The following is a 14860-nucleotide window of genomic DNA, read 5'->3' on the forward strand; positions in this document are numbered from 1 at the left end:
TTCTACTGATTGGATATATATTACATACTCAATTTCGAAGGTCCGTTAGTTAATTTTATATTTTAAATTCAATGTTAATCATAACTATAAGTAGGTAATAACTTTTACCTTACTATTACTATTATAGTTGATTTTAATTTTTCTTTTTTCTTAAAATTTCTTTGAAACTTTTAAGTTTAACTCGTAAACGCAACGGTCAGAAACAATAACAAGTCCTCATAATCGCTCTGAAACTGAGAAAATTCGCTTTGTCTTCGCTCTTCTTGTAAACTGTCCACATCGAATAACGACTAGACCAATAAAGTATACACATTAACCTGCAGGGCACTTCTATATTATAAATTTTTTATAATAAACTTCTATCATATTATATAATGTATATAATGGCGACCGGGTCTCCCGTAAAATTATCATACGATGTGTGCGTGGTGTCACTGTCAGCAGGCCATCAGGGGCCCATACACGCGTATGGACCGCCACGCCGTTCTAGATGCTTGTGTCGGGGTGTTTTGGGGAGAAGGTGGAGGAGGAGGTGGGAAAAAAAAGATATACCGTCGCAGTTTGTTTTCGAGTTGTAGCCGTCGTCGTCGCACGGCGGCGGGAACACGTACACGTGTATTCAATTAACCGCGAAAGAGATGACGCGGGACAACGAGAGCCCATAAATCCGTATAGGTATATACCAGATACCCGGGATAGGTACCTATAATATATATAATACACGACCGACGTCGATCGTCACCGCCGCCGCGCGTGTTGCGAAACACCTTGTTGCCGGCATGAATAATTTCCGATATTATAATGTACACACGACGATACATGTATATTATAATACGTGTACCGTATACGGAGGACAAAGCCAGTGTTCGTGTAGGCATTATACGCGTATTACGCCCTCCACCGCCCGCGCGCGTCCAACGGCTAGAACGGCGCTCGTTGACTGACACACAATGCCCACCGCCGCTGCAGAAACGCTCGCCGAACCGTCCTCATCATCGTCGTATAGTTGTGCAAGTACCTTATATATACCCGACGCACGCGGCAAAAAATGTAAAGGTATTATACGGGCGCGATCACTACGATCGAGCTACATACGCGTTCTGTATTATATTTTATTTATTTATGACAACGAAGACGCGCGTATACATATATGACGTGCATCGAATATCCAGACGTAACCTTACCGCGACGACATGACGGCTATTGAACGGAAACACCACCGGACTGCGCCTGTATAATATATAATAATGTATATTATGTTTTAGTGGTTTATTTTACATTATAATGATTATCAATGGAGTTATTTTATATGCATGTGATATATTATCATGGTACAATAGTAAGTATTATAAGTATAATTAAAGTCATCAATCATCTGTAAAGTATAAAAAATATATCTTGACCACAACAAAAAAATTTAGTTGGTACCTGTAAGGGTTTTTATATTAAATTTCATTAATAAACTGTAGGTATGTATATAGTTACGACACGAAACCTGTACAAATCGTAAGGTATCTTGTTTGCTGCACCTCACTCATTGAAAAGGTATATACGCCACTCTTTTGTTATTATTTTATTTGAGTTAGAAATCGTCTGATTAGATCGCGAATAGTGTACGTTTAAATGATATTATACCTACCCCGCAATAAATTCTACCCATATACACTATATTAACACCAGCTACATCGTCGCATCTCCCCTTTGAAGTCACGAATCTCCATACAATATATACGTGTGATAAGCTTCGGATAGAACATGCGAGCCACCAGCCACCGAGGGTTTTCGGAGTGTATCTTAACTGACAATTTTATGATAAGTATGTATGATATGTAATTATATTGGTAATCTATAAATTATTATCCACGTTTGACTAAAGTGAACGCTGTTTCTACGCTGATGTAGCGATTGCGTGTTGTTGTTGTAAGCGACTGCACACACGTTCCCTTTGAATCTTTGTCTAAGTTTTTATAAATATGTATGTTCAACGACCGATAGAATATATTTTCGAATCTACTTCTATTATAAATTTATAATATTATCAAATAATGTAAACTGCAACTTGTGGTTGTGTATAATGTATATACCATAGTATATAGTAGATTAGAAGGTTGGTAGAAGGCGGGTTCTATTTTGTTTTTTTACCTAGGGACCTGTTCCGGTCGACGGTTTTCGCTACGTGAACGTCTTACACGAAAACACTTCTTAACGCGTATACAATAAATACATTAATAAATTGTATGCGTTTCGACGCGTTTCCGATTTTAAAATTTACACTTTTATCGTTTTTAACTGGCATAGAAACACATGAAAATTATGTTTAATGGCAGTGTGAGAATATGTTCGTGATCGGAGTGATAATATAGGTAATAATAACGTGTAGTCGATAAAAAAAAAACGTAATAAACAGATGATAAGGCGACGTTTTCATATACAATATATCACATGATACGAATGGATCTAATAGCAGACGGTAATTACAATAAATTTAGAAGGAATCAATTAGACCTTTATAAAACGTGTTTAATATATATATTGTAATATAATATAGGAAGGTATGCGTTAAAAAATGTGATATTTATTTTAAACGCGATTTGATAAGACGCATATTCACTGTTATGGTTTAGGAATAGTATAAACACGTATATGTATATAAATATACTATACTGTAAAGGTACCTGCATACGACAACCGCAGCGTTAGAATTGAATGCACATAATATAAAATACGTACAACAACACGCCGAGATTATAATAATATTATATTATTATAATGCAGGTACGCGCCGCCAGATGGGTTTAATTGAAAGAGGCTGGCGATAAATTTTTACTATAGTTAATCCCGATAAGCCGACAAGTTGATTGTCCCGGGTCCGATATATTATTATATACACCTATATTATAATATTATATACACACAGGTAGGCTGGGACAATATTGTATTTTATTATTATTGTCGTTATGAAATCGTGTTTTGATACCAACTGATATTATTAATATACACCCGGGCACGCCGCCGCCGCCGGTTTTCTTTTTGAAAAACATGTTTTTAATGAACCTTAAAGGAGTTTGACAAATCTACTCGCGTGGGCACATAATATCTCTGCTGCCTCTCACTCCTCTACCCCGCCCTTCAGCGTCTGGAACGCGCGTTTTTACGCCACCACTGCCGACCTCCTTCTCGGCTCGGCACCCCGCTACGTACGTGCTTTACAAACGTTATACGCGAGACGAAATTTACGAGTGTGATTTGCCACTCTCTATCCGTTAGTGCGGGTGGGTGGGGGGGGGACAAAGTACCCAGCAATACGCGTACACGCATACTCGTACAAAGTGCACGTGAATAAATGGGGACACACATGCGCATATTATATATAGTACCTATATAGATTATAATATACACGCACGACGTTTTGCTACACTGCCTGCACGGTTATATATGTATATGATGGGGAAAAAGAAACGCGTACCCGTGGAGGGCAAACGGCATCAGAAATCGATAATTCTAAATTGTGGTACCTGTCGGTGGCGGTACTAATCTACTGAAACAAAAAAAAAAAGAGAGAAATATTCTTTTTCGGGATTTTTTGTTATTTATACACATTTAACGTATTATTCGGACTATTGTTACTTGTAACGAGTGCATACGAAGGAAATCGTGGAAAAAGGTCTTTATTATATAGTGGTGGATGGGACCAAGTGGCGGACGTTCGATGGGACCCCATCCATCAACGTTTGCGGTTCTGGCATCTGTGGCGTCAGGAAAACCGAAAGTCGTCCGTTGCCCGTTGGCCCGGAAACGCCAAGACGGACGTTAATGTCTAACTGACCACCCACCCGACCCTTAACACGAGACTTCCAAACCAGGAAACGATTCGCATGAAATATCGTCAGACAGTAACAAACATACAGGCTATTTCTTGGCGAGATAAGGAATCGGTAATAGCCGATCATCAAACAAGTAGTCGACGCAGCAGAGTTTTAAGATAAAAATAAAAAATAAGAAACCTGCAACTTATAACATAAAACATCGTTGAACTTTTTAACTCTGTTATCTTTAAAAAAAAAAAAAAAATGGTAAATCGAATGGAAAATATTAGTTACAATAATATATACAGTGGGGTTTGGAAAAGCTTATCATCAGTTATCATAAACGATATTGAGTATTAATGTAATATATTCTTTTTGTTATACCTTATATTTTTCATTAATAATGAATAAGTCATTTTACATATTTTTTATAAATTATTTTTTTTTTGTAACTTCAATATTATTTTATACTATTTAGTAAATTATATTCAGTAGGAATTTACTTTTGGTACATATTTATACATTTATTATTTAAAATCTTGTAACTATATAAGCGGGAGTAATATCACGATTTTAAAAATTAATACAAATGATAAAAATGTTCATTGTATAATATTATAAACATATACTATATAATACTATTGTTTAATGCATAATTACTAATTAGTATGATATCAAGATTTTCGTATGCACAAATCAGTAGCTATTTTATAATAGAATACGTTTATATACCTAGAATTAAAAGTTGTTCGTTTCGAGGGAAATAAAAATAAGATATTTTAAAAGAATTAGAGCAATAGATTGCAGATATAAAAATAATTACTTAAAATATTATTTTTATGGAAATAAGTGAAACTATTATAATAAATACTAATAGGTAATTATTATTAAGTAGGTAACAAACAATTCTCGAACATTGTACATATTAATATTTATTAGTGTTATTACTAAGAAGCATTCAACAAACGTAACTGAAGTAAAAAAAAAATATATATTTAAAACTTTAAAAGTAGGCAAGAATGATAAAAAAATAAAACTAAAAACTATTAACTGCATAGCATTATTTAATAGTATACGAAATGTGTTAGAACTATAATGTTTGAACGACGCTATTCTGTCGATGTTTTTATGCATCTATATAGAATTGACCTAAAAGCTAATAGTATCAAAGAGTAGCGCCCATGAATTATTAATAATTTTCACGCTAAATTATTTATAGCATCGGTCATAACAGTCACATAGATCGGTGATTCAATACTCCACAGAAACGGTAACTGCCGTCGATAGAATATAATATAGTGTAAACACAATATGTATTAAGTCCGTAAGTAATACAACCATGGTCCGAAATTTGAATAAGCTACTAGCATTCCGACAATCCTCAATGAGAACACGCATAAATAAACATATAATATATATATATTTAGTAATATACCTTCGTAAGTAGTTTCCGATCGACTCCAGAGCCATAAAACATAATATTTCCGTATTGTCAGAAATGAGAAAATGCTTTACTGTTCAACAGCACACACACACACATTCAAACACATATACTATACATGCTAACATAGATACATAAATCGTATCACACACACGTATCCCTTAAGACCTATACGAGCCATACAGGGTTGTTGGCCTCTATGTGAGTAATATGACGCGTGTCACCGTTTGGTATCTACGATTATACGTGACACCAAACATCCCAAATTGAAACCACGTGCTTCCGTTTCTTTGGCTTCCGAGCAGCGCATACGTATTACATACATACGTATTATATACATATATATATATTTTTAAAAAATAATAAAATTAAAAAACGCATGCACATATTTAGCCACGATATCTTGTAGCGACATCACGAAGTTAAACTGATAAATACCTTGTCTTAAGAGAACCAAACGAATAGGTCCAAAGAGTGTCGTTTGTAATAATTTTAAAATGTTTCACCTATTATTATTTTTTATCAAGTTTATACCACCTACACCTAAAAATGATTGTAAATTACAAGTCTTTCTTTTATGCGTACAAGAGTAAAAATTACGAATAACGAGTGCTTAGAGGTTTCAGCGTTAGGTCGCTCAACTTAATGTAAACAAACGAGGTGGTCTAGGGTGAAAGAATAATAATAATAAAAAAAAAAAAAAAAAATAAGAAATACGAAATACGAAAAAGTAAGAACCCTCAGAGTTGAAAATAAATGGGGTTTCCTCACAGATGATCATCTCCACGGGGACAAAGCATCCTTGTTTAGAAAGCCTCTTTGTCCGAACAGATGTGCCGTGAATCGGAAGATACAATCTTGTAAAGGGGAAAAAAACTTCAACCATTTCGGATTCGTCTACCTGTTTAATGACGAGTTTAGCAATTGAAGAAGGGTGCGAGAAGTAATTTACAGTAGTATTATTCAAGGGCATTAAGTAAGTACAGTATTCGTAATGAGCTGTAAGTATAAAATTAAATTAAATCCAAAAGTCGATTAGCTGACAGTATTAATGTTTACAAATGACCCTTATATCGAAAACAATACGTCAATGTAATTACTAATTATAATAAAAATATGAAATAAGCCGCCGCCAACTGAATGTAACAGACATTACAAATGTTATTATGAACAACATAAACTATGAGTCGTTCAAAAAAAAAAAAGGCTATAAATAAAATTTACAAATTACCATTTACATTTTTACAGTCGATTAATAAATGATTTTAATATATTTAAAATCACGTGTAAAAGTATGCTATGTAATAACTATAATAGTAGTTACATATTATTTTACTTCGCATTATATAATACTATGTAAGATGTAGATAGGTGCATAATATAATTGACAGATTCATTTCGAGAGAATGTTAGATGTAACATAAATTTAACCGATTCTAGCGATATATATATTTTTTTTACGTCCTTGATATATTATTCGTAAGACCCAGACTTAGTATTATTTATGTGATTATTTTATTTTTTACTTGATTGATTTGAATGTACGCTGCGAAACGTTTTTCTCGACAACTGTCGCAACCTCTATTGTTTCATTTTATCGGGGTAATAATTTTTCCCATTAATTTATTCGAAAGTCTGTTTTAAAACGGTCGGTATTTAATCGTAGTTTTGCATCGAAACGTGGTCAAAGACCTACCAGATTTATTATTACTTTTTTTGTTTAATGGACCATCCTATCGGCTTCATCAGCATCGACGAAGAATGCTCCCGATTTAATTTCTCAGCCGGTGATGTCTACGTGATAACCATCGCTGGAATTTATATATTAATAATAATGGCAATGGCTCAAAAATTGGATTATCAAGTCTCTCCTAGGTCTAATATTATTTTAATTGAAGAACGCTGAATTAGGAACAGTAGGAAATTGTTTGATTTAAGATAATCATCTTTGAGGAGCAAAAAAAAATATAGCAATCCAAACGAAATATACTCACGGTTGACCGACAAAGTACGAACGAAATTTTAACGATTTACTGCAAGTATATAAATATATAATATAAATGCATGATATAGATTTGTGGCGTTCAATGAATTCCTGGACAAAAAATAATTATAATCACCACTTTTTCTCCCGCACACATCGAAACCGAAAACCCACAGATCGCGCGTCTGGACGATTAGGATTTGGAACTCGTGTTTTTTTTTCTGTTCGTTTATCACGCACACCTTCCAAAAGTGTCGTTTTAACGAACCAGTCTTGTTTGGGTTTGGGGAGGGAGCCAGCCAATTGCATATAATATATATAAGTATTAGGTATACTTACCTAGTTACCTACGATTATTATTATAATTATTCATTAATAAATAAACAATCTTCACGTTTACGCACTAAAGCGTTACGTGATCAATTCAACGTGAAGTATTTTAAACGGACATATATAATATATTATTTTACACGGATGTTAATTAATTTAAATTCCAATTACGATAAACCAGACCGCATTGATACTACAACAGCGACAGCGTTAACTTCTCTCCCGCCTGCACTCGTCGTCGGCGTCATCATCTCGAACAGTTATATTATTTGTGTACACAGTACACTGCCAGTGGCATCTAAATATATTATTATTATCGTCATTATTATCATTACTGTTATAATATTATACACTAAGACACGCGTATACCTATTGTCTATAGATCGCCCGTACGTTTAAATCACCACAGTAGTTATGCACAACGATCTTCGATATTCAGTTGTTGAGTTCTAATCTTCTCAGACCAATTTGGCGGGCATTGTACGGTACGGTGCTACCAAACTCATAGATTGTACATTTAATAATGATAAGATCATCATGAGTCATGACGGTACACGGCGCACCGACACGACAAACATAATATATTTCAAAACTAAATTTCCGTAAATGCAAGCTGCAGTACAGATTATAAATCATAATGAACTAATCGAAGTTTTTCGTTTTTAATTACCTTTGACGGTCATTAATTAAATATTAAATAGTCATTTTATTTCTAAAGCACAATTACATATTTAACGTAAGTCTTACTTGCAAGATTAATGTAATAATGTTTTATTTTTCAGTCAGTCGAAATTTACCTGTAAACAAAAACACAATTCTTAATTATTCAAACATGCTTAGTTATCATATTATTTTGGTACTATAAAAATCAAAAATATATTTAAGCAACATTGACTATTTAGTATATATATAATATATATATATATATAGAGTATATTATATTAAGATTGGTTCAGATGTTTAGGGCTACTTATAGACGTCAGATTAAATCTAGTATTAAATTAAACAAGCAAACCTGATATGTTTGTTTTGTTGTCTTAAGACATTTGATAATATATTTATTGAAATGTATAAATAATATAAACGGTACGATTATCGAATAAACAACCTGAATATTGTATCAACTATAAAAAGAGAAGGAGATGAATCGTTTGACGAAGGACGAGATGTACTTGAAACTGTCAGAATGCAACATTTTTAAATAGTGCGTGTCAAATGTTCTATTTTAAAGTTTAATCGTATACACGGCTTACGACGAGTACGTCATTTAATAATACATAAACATTTTAATACCAAATGGTGTTCACAGCAATAAAAAAAAAACTATTTTTCAAACAAGATGCTACTCTTTTCCGGTTTGACATTCTTACGCGGTTACTGTTTTTTTTTTTAATCATTCAATAAAATATTATATCGATAATCTTAATATATTATTAACTGACGACTGATACTCGCAGAATACTATACTAATACAAACAGCCCTCCAGAAGTGTTATACCACATAATATACATTAAAAATGTCAATTGCAAACATACAAAACTGGGATATCGTATTTAGGAAAATAATGATATTGCGGTATACAAATTCATAATGTGCTATGACATTAAAATGACAGTGTGATATTTGGAATAATAAGGGCTGAATTTACTACGAACCAACGGAACATTTGAACGGTAAATTCGTTAGAGTAAGTTTATTTTGTGGATGACGTTCGAAATCGAATGTACTATATAATATGTGTTATGTTGATGCGACGGGGAGGAGAGCTTAAATTACGAACAAGATATACATATAGAACGGGGACATTTGAATAACTCCCTCCGTTCAACCGCCGAGGTGTGTGCGCATCTAGTGGCATTATATATTGAAAAAGGGGAGTATATATATAGGTACTATAATATATATGTATATATAGGGGAGTGAGATAGAGGACTACTGCTATCAACTTGGTCGGATTTGCATTTATTACCTACCTGACGACGGGGCCGCCTTGTGTAACAAAACCACCAGCGCCACCATCGCTCAGCTGAATCATCTAAAAACGTGTCTTGTACCCGGTTTTGCATTTATTTTGCGGATCCGGTGACGCGTGATTTAAATTTATGAACTAAAAACTACAGAGGGGGGATCGATGACACTCTGCTACAATGAACTGGGTATACATAATGATGAACAAGAGTGGATCGACTTTATATACATTTTTTTTTTTTTTTTTTTGGGGAGAAATGGTGATAACCATCAAAAGTACATTCGAATAAGGGTCAAGATTCAAGAGCAGGGTTCATCACACATTTCATATCGTGAAACCCTAAAAATTTCAATAAGGACATGTACATCTGATATAATAAGTATTAAAGGGAGAGGGATCATAATATATATTCTCCAAATAATAGAATATAAATTATCATATGGTTCATACCATTATTATACTAATGTCACTGTTAATATTTCACAAATATTTCAACCAATAATAGTGAATAATGGAGTACGAATCAAACATTACGTTTTACAAATCAAATATTCAGAATATGTTAAACATATCACGCATTTTATCAAAATTATGTAATATATGCATATCTAATTGATACAATTTACTAAGAATAAAGTACACAAAACTTTTATTCAAACATAATTTTAACATATTCTACGCTATAACACCCATATTATACATGTGCATTGCACATACATTAATACGTTATAGATATTATAGTAAATAAATAATATATTATGAACGATCGGTAGAAACAAATTCTATGATTTGACTTTTGATTTTGATTTTGAATATAACGTATGCAAAATTTCAATAATTATATCCATACAGTGGAAATTAAAGGAATTCAAAAATTAATTTCTTTTAAAACCAATAAGTACTTCTTATGTCGTATTACTAGGTTAATGATATTACGATAACACGATATTGACAAAAAATATTCATAATCTAACAATATAATTTGTTTTACTAATGTTGCAAGTATTTTAGTTATTACGATTAATATGTTATGTCCACTAATAAAAATCAATTATAAGTAGGTATGTCGTAAAAACACGTACTAATATGTAATACCTATATAATAATGACTTATAACTTATAACTTAAAACTAATGTAACAAAGCCTTCACGAAATATTATATCAATTCATCGAAATAAGTGCATTAAATTGATTTGTTCTACAGCTATAAAAGTTGAAATTATATTTATACGATTTCATTTGTATGATTTATAAATCTCGTCAAATGCATATTATGTATGAGACTACATAAACAATCAGTGTTATTATTTTGCTTTCCTGATATTTTAAGTGAAAAAAGATAATGGTCAAAAGCGCCAGAATATAAATAAATATAAATGTTGATATGAAATATAAAACACCTATATACCTGCGATATAAGTTTTAATGTTAGAACTAAGTAATAATGCATATCATGATTATTAACTATACCTAATCATATAATTCATTTATTAGTTTTCTTTGTGTATATAGTTTATTATAGTATATAATATATTCATATTAATCAAATTTTGTTCTGACCTTGTCTTTTATTAGTCAGGTTGTTTGCAAAACCATTCATCGAGTCAGTATATACAGCCAACAGGCAACGAGACCAAAGAACCTTTCAGCTAAGTTTTCAAAAGTTCAATAACTTTAATATAATAGATACAGAAAAAAAGAATCAATACGGAAGTATAACCATAACGTGATGTGTTGTGCCGTTGAGTGTTTGCATCTTGGATTATAATTAAAACGGACACGGAAATATGATAGAGAAAGTAAAATATAAAGTAAAGAAAGAGGAAAAAAAGAAAGAATTATAAAGAAAAATATTTAGTTTCTCGTAATAACCGACGGAGGACGTACAATACTCTGTGCAACGTCGAAGTTTTCTGCCGTATCGCGAATAATAATGTATTTCCCCCATTTATTTTCGTTAGTCACTCGATAGCGGCACCTTTTTAATGCTGAAAACCTCTGAGAGGTATTAATATTCCATTAAGGGAAAAGAAAATTTGAATTTCGGGTGTTCAGCAAAGTTCAATCTATCCTTTTACATATTTACGACTGTTTCCATTATGCAGCAGTATAATAGTAGTGCCGCTGACGCCGCCGTCGCCGGTTCGTCCATATACATATTATATATATATATATATATATATATATATATATATATATATATATATATATATATATATATATATATAAATAGCAGCGGTGGCGCACGGGGAATCGAAGGGAGAAGACCTCAAAAACCGCCATCCACCACCGCACATTATGCATTCAAAACCCCATCAACAACACACAGCGTCGTGTTTCGGCTTTAATGGTTCTTCCGGACGCCTCGTAGGAAATCTAACACTTGTTGGTCACACCTTACCAAACAACTTGTTGTGAAATGATATGCACACCGACACCTAAATTCAAATCTATAAGAAGCAAGAGCTACGAGGACGTCGAAAATGTTATAATCACATAAAAGTATGGTGGTATAGGTACGTACAAACAGTTTAAATACCATCATCATACAGACAAAGTAACGCGCGGACCAACGATAGTCCACACACAGCTAGATGTTATAACTTGCGGACGAGAAAGCAGTAAAAATCTCACACTGGTGTTAAAAATAATATAAAACGCGATGAAGTTAAATTTCAAAGTTTTTTTTCCTAAATGTAAACGTGATCGAGAAATTAACAAATAATTATTCGACGATGCATATATGTTTCGTAATACACATTTAGAGATTTTGACTTTTAATCCGTAAGTAAACATGGTAAAATATGAACTGTAATGTGTTATAACTGTTCATGTTATTTTGAATATATATGGAAATTTACTAAAAAAATACAACATCAAACACCGCATAAAGAAACCAAGTTCATGAATATAATGATACAGTTAAATATTTGTTTCGTTTTAAAATCATCGCATACTGTTATTAATAATGCAATTATTTATTTCGGGAATATCTATATAATGAGTTGACAATAAAATCGTACAGTATTGTTGTTAATGTTTTATAAAGCAAAACCAATGAAACGATCCGTTCAAAAATGAATACAAACTATGTGTGTATACTGTATAGACTACTTATATATACGTTTCGACCACGCGGAGAGAATAACTTACTATAATATATCTATATTCTGTATAGGCTCCAGACAACAATATTGAAACAGTACTAATTTATTGCCCACTACTCTCTCAGTTTCGATATGAACTATAAAAAAATAAGAAAAATCATGCAGCCGCCGGGCTTATGGTACATGGGCTACGATATTTATGATGTTAACGTAGGTTTTTTTCTCTATCATTAATGCACAGATGAAAAAATAAATTCATATGATAATATTTGAACCGACCAAGTTTCGTTAGACTGAAATTTCACTCGAAATAAAATATTTATGACACACGATCGTCCCGGAAATTTTCATACTTTCATTAGCATAATCGTGTACGCGCGCGTGCAGTGGTAGGAATTGGCTGCGAAAACGAGGGTAATTTCTCCCCTCTCTTTTTCGCTATGTTCGTCTTGACTTAAGTTCGTTCCACGGTGCGTTCTGGTATAGGATTCAGCAGAGAGAATATTTTAATTGTATTCATACATGTATAATGCGAGCGTGTGGATATCCTGGTTCTCGGGGATTCTTGTCATAGAGTTGGGAAGGGCTAAAGGCACTCCGGGAATGTCGCCAAAGCGGGTTACATAGTGCATATTAGGACCCCCAAAAGTCCACAGAAACTTTGGGAAATTCGAGGGGCAAGGGTTGCGCGATGGTGGGAAATAATTTTACCGACCGAAAAGGGCAGACCGAACACACATAAACACACACATACATTGTCGTAGTGGTATAAGTTATAACCCTAAGGAATGTTTCAAAATCACTGTTCTGACACTATTCCAAAACCAAGAATTCATAACTACCACTCTAAAGTTTTTGTATCAACCATAAAGGAAAATTTGTTGATCGTAGAATTTTATAACAATATAGTATGAGGTCTATATATTATACTAATTCTACAATTGTCATTAATTTATATTAGATACTTCTATGATTATAAGTTATAAAATTAAGCAATTATTTTACTCAAGCATATTATATTTTTAAGCATTAAACCTATAATTGCAAAAAATATATTTTCATAAGGCAATTCTGTATTTATTAACCAATCAAATAAGGGGGAAAAATTATCGTAAGGTTAGGTACAATATATATTATATATATATATATAAAGACTATACAGACGCCCACTCTTGAATATATGCCTCAAGTAATAAAACGGCCAGTAAATGAATACGGGGTAGAGAAATTTTTAACCAAGCTTTTGTTCCTAAATATATTTTGGCCATTAACAAACCGTGACTAACCAGTATTTGTTTTGTATGATTACGGACGTTAAATTAGCGTTTCGAAACAAACAATCGAAAAAGTAACATTTGCGTAACCACCTCGCTCCAGCTACCAGAAAAAAAAAAAAAATTAAAAAAAAACTTTTAAAAACTTTTGTTATATATATCATATAGACCTGATTGCTACAGCACACGAATCTATGTTACACTGTAGTCTGTAATAACGATCGCAAAATGTTAAACGAAACGACGCGCGTGACAAACCGTCGGACTGAAACATCGAAACCGTAAAACATATAATATATTATTATATTAGTATATTAATATAGTATATACCTATAGGCATCTACCAATATACCAGATACCTATTACAAAATGCTTTTTCAGCGGAAATTAACCGGACCGCCATCCATTTTGTCTAAACCCGCGACATATTAATATATTATTATAAATTTACAACCATAGGTAGTATTAGTTTATCATAACCGTTGCTCATATACCGCTTTAATAATATAATATTATTATTTTATGGACATTGTTATTATTATTATTTTATGCGCGTAATAGCGCGAACGTCTGCCGTATATTGCATAACAATATTATTATTATTATTATCATGTAGTCTTGTCGAACGGTTATCACGATCGGAATTCACCACGTGGGCGATACCTGCATGCGCGTTTTGTATTTCCGCCGCTGTGATAATATGGCGAACAGCGTTCGTAGCTAACGTTCGCCAGATAAGAGCAACGAAACATTGTGAATCTAATTAAGGAAAACGCATTCGGTACGCACAGGAGTAAAGATTGTATCGCCAGACTACATGAGGACACAGCGTTGTGTATAGTCATAGATGTACGTTAATGGGTTGCACGTTATCTGTTAATGCCCTACTAGCTTCGGTCCTGGCCCACACGTCGACGACGTCGCTTAAAAAACTTTGTCGGGATTTT

At 32.9% G+C, this 14860-nt stretch overlaps 1 protein-coding gene across 3 annotated transcripts in view; it reads right to left on the reverse strand.

The window, feature by feature from the left end:
- Positions 1-14860, reverse strand: part of LOC107167929 (protein tyrosine kinase 7) — a 139358-nt gene that overhangs the window by 90505 nt on the left and 33993 nt on the right. For 2 of the 3 annotated variants that reach the window (XM_089225671.1, XM_089225670.1), the window contains one exon: positions 8309-8358. The exons of the other annotated variant lie outside the window; for it this stretch is intronic. The gene's annotated coding sequence lies outside the window, so the exon portion shown is untranslated. The remainder of the gene's footprint in view (positions 1-8308; positions 8359-14860) is intronic. 3 annotated transcript variants of the gene reach the window in all.

Source organism: Diuraphis noxia, unplaced genomic scaffold, assembly GCF_037042655.1.
Source record: "Diuraphis noxia isolate RWA-SAM2 unplaced genomic scaffold, SU_Dnox_SAM2 contig0004, whole genome shotgun sequence".
Classification (NCBI taxonomy): domain Eukaryota; kingdom Metazoa; phylum Arthropoda; class Insecta; order Hemiptera; family Aphididae; genus Diuraphis; species Diuraphis noxia.